Source organism: Meleagris gallopavo, chromosome 10 (genome assembly GCF_905368555.1).
Source record: "Meleagris gallopavo chromosome 10, MGAL_WU_HG_1.1, whole genome shotgun sequence".
NCBI classification, from domain to species: Eukaryota; Metazoa; Chordata; class Aves; order Galliformes; family Phasianidae; genus Meleagris; species Meleagris gallopavo.
In genome coordinates, this window is record NC_139413.1 from 6,957,762 (window position 1) to 6,967,937 (window position 10,176).

At 46.9% G+C, this 10,176-nt stretch overlaps 1 long non-coding RNA gene across 1 annotated transcript; it reads left to right on the plus strand.

The window, feature by feature from the left end:
* The first annotated feature begins 1,157 nt into the window (after positions 1–1,157).
* On the plus strand, positions 1,158–9,912 carry LOC146543694 (uncharacterized). Its single transcript, XR_014885189.1, has 3 exons — positions 1,158–1,673; positions 6,703–6,795; positions 7,331–9,912. It is a non-coding gene; the product is annotated as an uncharacterized LOC146543694 (long non-coding RNA).
* The last annotated feature ends 264 nt before the right edge of the window (positions 9,913–10,176 follow it).

Consider the following 10,176-nt stretch of genomic DNA (forward strand, 5'->3'; position numbering starts at 1 on the left):
TCATAGATGATTTTTTTTTATTATTTTTTATTTTTTTGCAAGTTTGACTCCATGCAATTCAAGGGGGGAAACAATACCTTCTCTTTCACCAGTACAGCAATAGCTGGTGACCCTAACAGTCTGTGTGTGCCAGGACAAACTGCCAGAGAGCAGCAAGAGATAATAATCAAACAACAATAAACAAAGCCACAATATTAACCCAAGGTCCGTCCCACAAACAAGGCAGAAACAGACCTACCTTTAACATAGGTCCATAAGCAATCCAGGAAAGAGAGAGAGATACAAGGCTGCACCTACAGCACAGCTCAAAGAAAAGTAAGAAACTCAAGGCTGAGCTTAAATAGGGCCCCAGCCCATAGGCAGCAGGTGTGGGGGGTCCCAGGTGGGGCTGACCAAGGCCATCAGTGGCCTCAGGGTTCTGATACAACTGTGTGGGTGGGACCTTTTTCCCGAAGCTCAGTGTGCTAGCTGTACAGTCTCAGCAGCTCATGATCTTGAAGCAGTCTGAATTTTTGAGGAGGTTCTGTGGTAGGATTTGCACTGAACATCCTCGGAAACAGCCTGCAGAAATTCACCTCGTACAGTTATTGTCTATCATTGACGTCTTTCTCAACACTGTAACTGAGAAATGAAGCTGGCCAGCACAGAAACGTGGGCAAAATAGTCCCAACCGTTCTCCTACGCAGGAGTTTAAAATGTGAGTCCTTCGTGTCTGTTGGCAATCTTTCATTGAAGTAAGCACTGAGATCAGAGTTTCCAACGGTTACAGAGTACCCAAGAGCAGCAATTAAATGATGTTCCATTAAAAATATTAAATATCCCATTTAAGATAATCGACAGAAATTAGTACTTATGTTTTCCAGCCAGTTTTCCCACTTCAGATCTAATGGAATAAGTTGTTTCCGTGTTAGGGATTTTAAAGGAGAGCAGCTCTGTGGCTGCTTGGCTCAGAGCCTGACTTTGGGCTTTTGGAGGACATGGTACTAATCTGATATTTATAGGGTTTGGAAAGTCGGCCAGCCAATGTGAAAAAGGCACTTATGAACAGAGCAACCTGTTTATTTAGCTGGTGTGTTCCTCCATCTTCAGGGATGTCAAAGGGAAATTGGAGCAAGTGCAACATGCAGGGACACACGTGTTGCAGAGGGGCAGTGAGATGCTGTGTAAGCACCCTCCTGGTTCAGGCAGCGGGGCTGACAGGACAAATCCAAGGCTGGGACCAGCCAGGGTGAGAGCTGCTGTGGGGCTGAGCCCCATAGCGGGATGGGGCTTTTGCAGTTGCAGACTTGCAGAGGCCAGCAGCTCCCCTCCTCACAGCAGGGCAGGCGTTGCGTCACGGAGATTGTCTGCTGTGTGTGGCTGCCCACCTTGGCATCCACCCAGCCTTCATGCGTCTGTTTGCAAAGCTGAGCTGTCTCCTGATTTGGCTACGTCTGATTCATGCTGTTTATGCTGCCTGAGACCCGCTCAGAGGCTGGGACCAGAGACTGAGCAAGGAGAGAAACAACTGTCAGGAGGGCCAGGGTTCCTCCTGCTGTGCTCAGTGCCATCAGCTGTCTGAAGCATCGTTCTGCTGCATGTCTGTCCCGCAGGCTGCTGGGCTCAGAGCAGGAACCTTCCATTCCCACAAGGAGAATGCAGTATGGCTTGGACCTTCCAGATGGAAGCGCCAGGTAAAACGTGCCGTGTAAATGGTTCCTGGCTGGGAAGTGAGGAAGTAAACAGCTGTGACCGTAGTTCAGGTGGTGGAAGAGCCACGTGGATGAAAGGGTGGAGTTTGATAGCTACACGACCCAACTGGCTGCATCTTCATTAAGCTAGAGAGATCGTACTTGTCTCAACAGGCTACTTAATGCCTGTATAAGCATGTTGTTAGCTATTGAATAGGCACAGAATTTTCCCAGTAAAGCCTCTTGGCTTAATTTTTTACTGGAAAAAAACATGGTGATTTACAGAGACATGCATATGAAGAAGTTGGGTTGCCCTGACATCAAGGGACCAAATTCATTTTCCTCTGAAATTCTGACAATAGATTCTGTCTCTGGAGGGCTACTTACAAATTCAGGCTAAAGCTATAATTCTGAGGAACTCACTCACAAGCTAGGACTTGGCTCAGCATTTGTTTGTCTCTATCCATAAATCCATAAAAAAGGAGTAGTGGATATGTCTTTTGCTTAGACCAAAGTGACAATATATACTATGTCACCCTCTTGATTTTCCTACACATCAGAACCAGCCTCATCTTGGTAGAAACTGCAGCAGCTACAGGTACTACTGAAATGCTGCAATCACCCGCAGGCCTCACGGCTGTATTAATGCTGAGAAGCTGGAATCCTTGGCAGCTGTTTTATTGCAGTCTGGGAAGTGAAATGTTCTCACAACCCAGAAGAATCCATGTGGCAGAGCTTGTCAGAGCAATTTTCCAAAGGTGACAGAGGGGTCTCTGCAGGTCTCGCTAAGCTGTGTGTGCTGTGTGTTTCAGAGCTGCCTGCAGGGCCTGTTGGTGCATATAGATGTAGGACTGTGATAGCTGGGCTCAGCACTGCAGTAACCGAGCTCTGGACTGAGATAGCTGAGCTACGGAGCAGCATGAATGCCAGCAGACAGGTCTGGGAAAAGGTGAAGAAAGGGACTGGATATCAGCTTCCAAATGTCCTTCAAAAGGTGTATCTTAGGACAGGTGCTCGTTAAACTGAATGTCCCAGAACCCTTCCTAAAGCCAGCAGTGGTCCCCAAGTGTGGATTGTCACACAGTGCCACGGAAAGCTCATGTCTAGAGCAGAGCGGGGGAATTATTAAGCAAGGGGGCTTAATAATTAGGAGACAAACCATCTTCTCAGAGGTCAGCATTTAAGCCTTTGCTTTGATACAGAGATACAGAGCACCAGCCCTCTCTTCCAACCAATTTCCCTTCCCCTTTTGATCCTCCCCATCCAAGTATTTCTTCTGTGAAAAAGTAACCCGTAGTCTAAAATGTCATGTTGCTTGAAGCTGTTTGGCTCTGAGCAAATACAATTTTATGAAGTGTGGTGTTCTGGAATACAGATGCTTGTAAACTATCTCTCCTTTTGTATGTTTCCTTACAAAAACAGACAATTACACTGACATTAAAAAGTACCGAGCTCTGGAATAAGCAGCACACTGAAAGGTCACTTGTCTGTTGGTGTGCAGATGCACTAAGACCTCCAAAGAAGGAACTATACCAGACACTCAAGGGTTTCAGCAAATCTCTCTGTATATTTTTCCCAAGGCTGCTAATTATGAGAGAACGTACAGAAAGCGGCTCTGAGCCGCCCTGTCTGTTAGCAGTTGGAATCTGAAGGAACATTTCTTAATCAGTCCTGCTGGACTCCATAGAACAGGTGGTTGTTCTCTGTCAGTAGTTTCCATTCTGTGAGAAAACCAAACATTTATCAAGGCAACAAGCTGATGATAATGTCTAGTATGGAAAGGATAATGGCTGCACTCCGCATCCCTGCTAACATAACCACCCTGCAAAATCCCTGTTGCATTTAACCTGGAGCAACCAGAGCGTACAGCCCAGCTGAGTAAAGGTGTGTAGGTTTTACAAGCAATCCATGAGCCCAACAGGCAGAGCCTTTTTTTTCTGTCAGAGCAACCCTGGGGGGCAGTGGGGGGAGCAAAACTGTGTTTCTTCAGCTCCTGAGTGAGCACTGGGCTGAGGCTTCACCCCTGACAGCGGGTCGCTCCAGTCAGCATGCAACATGGTAGGGGCAGGGGAAGGGTGACAATGCACATATCAGCATATGTTCCACTAGGAAATGGAAAGTGACTAACAATGATGGCAGTCATTAACAAGAAGGAGAATCAGGAAATAGCTTGCAAAGGCAGCAGCAGCTCCTCTGAGTACGCAGGGCTGGCAGAGCAGCCAGGAGGGCTGGGCAGGGGCAGGTGCCCATCCTGCAACAGGAGGACTGGAGCCAATGCAAGCAGAAAAAAAAGCAGACACAAGAGGAGCAAGATAAAGAGCAATTCCAGCTGCAGGGTCTGCATCAGGCTTTGGTGCCATGAACAGGAGGGATGTGTGGTGGTGCTCATGAAGTGTGGGGGGGTCATCAACAGATAGGAAAGGTCCCCCTCAGACCGAGGGATGTTGGCAGCAGCACCACCATGCACTCCCCAAGGACGGAAATAACACAGCTGCTTTGCTGCTCCACTGACAACAAAGTGCAATTAGCACTGGTGGAGCTAATGCGGCCTAATGACTTATTCCTGGAACAGGCCATTTGCACAGCGGATATAACCACAAAAGGACACACAGAATTCCTTCAAAAGTAGTTTACCAAAACTAGCCACATTTAAGCCTCTCTTTTTTTTTTAATCTCAGTATGATGTTAACATGCTTATCAGAGGACCCTGAGCAGCGTCACCAGCTGGATGACAGCTGCTTTGTCACATCCTTCCCCATCCTCTGCCATGCTCAGTGACTGACACTGCAGAGGATATGCCTTGGAACAGCATCCGTGCTCCCACGTGAGCTTTTTGATGGGCAAACTTACGCATTCTTAGCAGCATGGATTCAGGGAATCTTGCTCAGTCAAACTAAGGATATGGTTTGCATGTTACATTTAGCATGACGTCCGAGGGGCGGCTGTGTCACTGGGAAGCAGGACAGTCACGCCGCCTAACTCCCTCCCCATTCCCACTCCCTGCACGTCCCTTTCTTCCCTTGCTTGCATCTGATTTAGCAACTGTGCAGGCTGCTGCAGAGCTGAATGAGCAAGCTGGTCTGACAGGCAATTTTTCTTTCTTCGGCTGATTTCTTTTCCATGGAACAGCTTTCCAGTGCGTGTGGTTCTGTGGCCAGCTGTCTCTGGATGAGGGTGATGGGAGGAGAGGGACTAACCCTAACCCACCAGCCGCCCCACCTCACCAGCCTTTGCCCAGCAATCCGTCCACGTGCTCATCCTGCCTGAGAATCCTAGCAGTTCATTAAAATACCCTTCAAATAGGTCTGTAGCATCTGTGGCCCCAGTGTTGACAAATCCTTTGCAGCATCCTGAGCTGAAATTTCCTTAGTTCCTGCAATGGCAAAGCTTATGGAAAACCAAGGGTTTGTGGTCTGCAGTCCCCTTGGGAAGCCTGATTTCAGCATCACCTGGTGTAGCATGAAGATATGTGAGATGACAGGATTGGACTGGCAGCAATCCTGGGCACAGAAATGTCTCCGTTACCTCTCTGTCCCAGGTCACTGCTTAAAGACCAAGAACTTTGTAGCCTGCTTCTTGGAAAAGATAGACTTTTCTCAGTAAAATACATTGGCTTTCAATGGGCTGCACCAGGTATGGCTACAGGAACATCAGAAAGGTGCAGATACCTGCAAACTTGCTTTGACACATTGTCCCAGGAAGCAGCCATTTTCTGGGATCCTGCCTGAGCCAGTTGGGAAAACTATCTACATACTAAGCATGAGCAAGGGGAAAGGTCTTTTCCCTTCAGTCAGCAGAGCCTTCAAGGGAATGCTGTTTGAGATCCAGACTGTATTCAGAGGCAGAGCACCTTGGCTCTGATGGACGTGGCCAGACATGCAGGAAGGTGGAGCTGACCGACCTCAAGGTTCATGTCCCTCGTCACTGCTTTGTCATACTTTGTGCTCTTCCTCAAGCACATCGTCAGCATCAAGAAAAGAATGCGATTCATCTGGAAACAGCCCCTCCTTCCTCGACAGCCCAACTAGACAAGTCACATAACAACGCACTGGGAGATGTTCAGAGGCTGCGGGAGCAATGTGCATCGGGTGGATATCAACAGCAGAACTGAAAGGATGGTGCTGCCCGGGGGGAAGGGATGTCTTAGTCTGGTTCTTGGGAAGGAGGAGGGCTTGTTAGCTGGCTTAAGATCTAATGAATGGATTCACGTTATAGATCTCCTGAATACCTACTGCTAATCTGCCTTGTTGGGAGGTCCAAAGTTCAAATGTGGCCTGAAAATAATTTTAGCACTTTGGCAAAGTGTCCTGATATGAGTCACTGGCTCACGTGTATAAAAGTGTAAAAGGACAAAACAGCTCAGCTTTCCAAGTAGATTTCCAAGTCGAGCTAGAAAAACAGCAATGCCAGCTTTCCAACGATGAGTGCAGTTTCCAGAATAAACAAAACCCGTGCTGCATTGGAACAGGGAACACACTCTACAAGTACCGTAGAGATTTTTATAAGGCACATATCAAATTATGTAACACCTTGCTACACATCCATTGCCAGAAGCCAGTGACTAAGTTAATCAACCGAATTTGCCATTTTCTACAGTATTTTGATATCACCAAGCAGGCACATTTTCCTAAATTATCTAGGATAGCACTGATTTCATCAAGAATTCAGTATATTTGAGAGGAAGTTAGCTCTAGCTTAGTTTGTTGATGCTTATTTCTTACTGTGTAGCTTATAAATATTCTCCCCCTGCCATGCGCTACCTGTAGCAGAGAAAACAGTTTACTGGAAACAGACACAACTCAGCCTCAGCAGCTAAAGCTATCGTTGTTATTGATTGTGTGATCTCCTGTGTGGTACTTGGAGTCACAGTTTGACTAGGGGTCAAACTGGTTTCAGTTAAAGCAAGAATTCTAACTTTTCACTTTTGCTTTCACTTCAGATGTACTAAAGCTTCACAGATAATGCATTTTGAGTATATGTGTGTTTCTAAAAAAAAACATAACTCCTACCTTGCTCTCCCCTAAACAAGCAGGTGGGAGAAACTGGCTGCTCTGATTGGGCTCCCACAAGGATGTGCCGGGAGTGAGCCCTGCTGCACTTTCAGGAACACCAGAGGACTGACCGGGTAAGCTGAGGCAGGAGGCTGTTTCCCAGCCCCTGCTGCCTGGTGGTAGTTATTTCTATTCTTGCACTCATCTTTGATTCCGCAACTACTGTTTCTACTTGCTGCACAGCATGCAAAGCTGTTCTCTGAGCTTGCCTTGCAAAACCCAGGGTATCCTTTTCACCCATATTTCCTCCTTGGCAAGAGAAAATGAAGTCAGCTATATCGCATGTCTTTTTATCTCTATATCATGTTTTTTGCAAAGATAGAAACAAATACATCTCGGTCACTCACAGCTGATCCAAGGGATAGAAAGTGACTATGAGACAGTCTTGGAGTCCCGTTAGTTAGAAATGGCTCTGAGGAGCTTTTCTGTGCTACCAGAGGACTACCAGTTAGTGACAGGCAAGTCTCTTGCTGCGGGCTGCCAGCACAACTTTCCTTTCATTGACCTTCTGAGCAGCAGCCGCTCTCCTCCCTGGGGATCATCCAGTGCACATTTTCCAGCAAGACTCCTCACGCAGACAGCATTTACATTTCCTATTAACCTTTACAGGCCAACCAGACACAGAAGACTCAGCCCAACTCCAAACCCCAGCAATGGTAGAGCAGTGACAGCGCCTGGCTCCTGTTCAGGGCAAGGACCGCACATTTTTACCACTCAGTTAGGGCTAAGGTAGGAGTTTAAAAGACTGCATTTAAAATATACATAGCTGCTAACATTGAAATAAGATATGTATGAAACGATCTGAGTGAATAGGCATTTGTCTCAAGTTCATTCTTTCAGATGAGCCTGAAATGGAAACCAAGCAGCAGGCAACAGAAGCATCAACCTGTCTTTGCTCACTTCTTGGGCTGAGGCCTGTCTATGCATGGATCTGCTCAGAGTGCTGGAAAAGACAAAGAAGAGGGCTGTTTTTATTAAACTGAAATCAAGGAAATATGATACTTTGTGAAAGGGAAACCATGAGAACACGTACAGAAGTGAAACCAGCCAGCATCATATCATATCCTAGAATCATAGAACGGCCTGGGTTGAAAAAGACCACAGTGATCATCTAGTTTCAACTCCCCTGCTGTGTGCAGAGTCACCAACCCCCAGACCAGGCTGCCGAGAGCCACATCCAGCCTGGCCTTGAACGCCTCCAGGGATGGGGCATCCACAGCCTCCTTGGGCAACCTGTTCCAGTGCATCACCACCCTCTGTGTGAAAAACTTCCTCCTAAAACTTCCTTTCATCAGCTTTCCAGCTGTTGAATTTTCTGCTTCATGAAAGCTGCTTTTGCTGAGAAGGTCTGCCTGCAAAATCGTGGCCATGATCAATATCAGCAGTTCTGTGGGCAGCTGAGCCAGCAGAAGGCCTTCCCACTGCTGGGGTGCCCGCTCCCCTGCTTGGGTTCCTGAGACCCTTCACTGTGCGAAAAGGAGCCTGGATTTTGGGGACATGTTTACACAAATAAGGAAACATACCCTGGCTCAAGCTTGACTGTCATCTAATCGGTTCACCATACTTTTCTTATAAAAAGGCATTTTGTTGGTAAACCTTTCTTGCTTCTCAAACTAAAACCAGGCCAGCCTCTCCAAAACCAACTTGGATCTAAATAGACCACAAAGTTTTGCAGGAAAAGGATGCCTGGTATAAAGACTGGCATCTGTAAATGTCAGTCTAACAGAAAGTTTGACTTTTCTGTTCCAAAATATCCTTACCAGTTCTTAAGTCTGGGAAAATATTGAACGATTCAGTGAGGTTATAATGATGTTTCAGTTTGCTGGAAACGTTTTAATTCTTTCCGCAGCTCCATTAAGCATTTTCCTCACAGAAGAATTTGCTGGAATAGTTGATGTGGAATAAAATACTCCACAGTGCCCATCCAGGACAGAAATGTTCCGGCTCAGTACACTGCTGCCTTTTTCTTAGTTTAGCCCACTTGGGGAATTAAATTAAGCTAAAATGGATTCTCATTTGGAATAAGTTTCCAGTAACAGAGGTGCTCAGGAAACACTTTACATTTTAAATGAATCTGAGTTAGGTTCAGAGCAATTTCCTAACATTGAGTCTCATTTTATTACCATACGTCCCAGGGAGGAGATGGAAAATGAAGAAACATACAAAATCCCCAGACGTCTCCACATGGCTTTCAAAAGGTGATTTGGCTTCACTGGGATCCAGCTGAGAGCAGCAGCGAGCGCTTAAGGAAAATCCCACTGTGTCAGACAACTTTCCCTTTCAAAGATTGGCTTCCCACAGGAAAGCCCATGGGAACCAGAGGACAAGCTGAAAGCCCTGCATTGCGAAATGTGAGTGACGTGCACTGCCCTGAGGATTGGTCCTTGGGATGACTGCAGGCAGCGTGGAGTGGGTTTCAGACTTCATGTTTAGGGGCTGAGGGGCTTACTGCTGATGTGACAAATATTGCAGGGAAGTAAAGAATGGAAGAATAAATGAAGAAAATCTCTCCCTGCTTCTCCCACTATGGGAAGTGCATGGCACCCCGTTCCACTTGCTAGGCAGCAGATTAGCAGAAACAAGTGGAAACGTGTCCATCACACAGAGTGATGACTCTGTGGATCATCAAGGGGACAAATGCATCAAAGCTCTGTTATACGACCGACTAGAGTAGGAGCAGCATTGGTATGTGTGATTGTTAAAGCTGAATTGAGTGGCTAAGAAAGTGCAACTGTTCCAAAAAAAAAAAAAATCAATGTCATTAAAAGTCCTCTGTCCACATTCTCACTGTAAGACTCTGGGATGAGCTTGTTTTACAGCAAAGACAACCTGGCACACTCTAGCACAAAAGTTCTTTCCTAGCATTTATTTTAGGGATGTGTTACTTGAGAAAGGGGTAAAAGCTGCATCCCATTGCTGAGAATCATGCTGTGCTGTCAGAGGCGAGAACACGATGCCAGCAGCTCTGGCTGGGGACTTCCTGCCTATTTTTAGGGTGTTGCAATACTAGCCTCTCACCCACACTTTCTCACCCCCGCAGGATGCTGGCACTGGCCCCTCTGCAGCTGATGATGAGTTGGCTGCCTGCATCCCTTCCCGGCTGTGGCACTGTGCTGGCTCTCACACATGGGCTGGGGTGAGAGCACACGCTGAAACAGGGGTTGGTGGCAAAACTGCTTCCAGCCATTTTGCTGGTGGGGAAAATTCAAGAAGTGACTCAGAGCTCTCAAATACTTGATAGCACAGTGCTAAACCTACGTGTGTATTTCTCACACGTAGGAGCCATTAGTGTGGCACCCAAGCCTGACATGCAGTCAGTTTGGCTGACCTCTCTGCTGCGAGCCACAGCAGTGTTATTGATGACCCCACAACTAATTACCCATTACACACATCCCAGGGTACCAGCCTGCAGTGGGACAGTGATTACTGTGCATCTGCTGTGCACAGTCCCATGC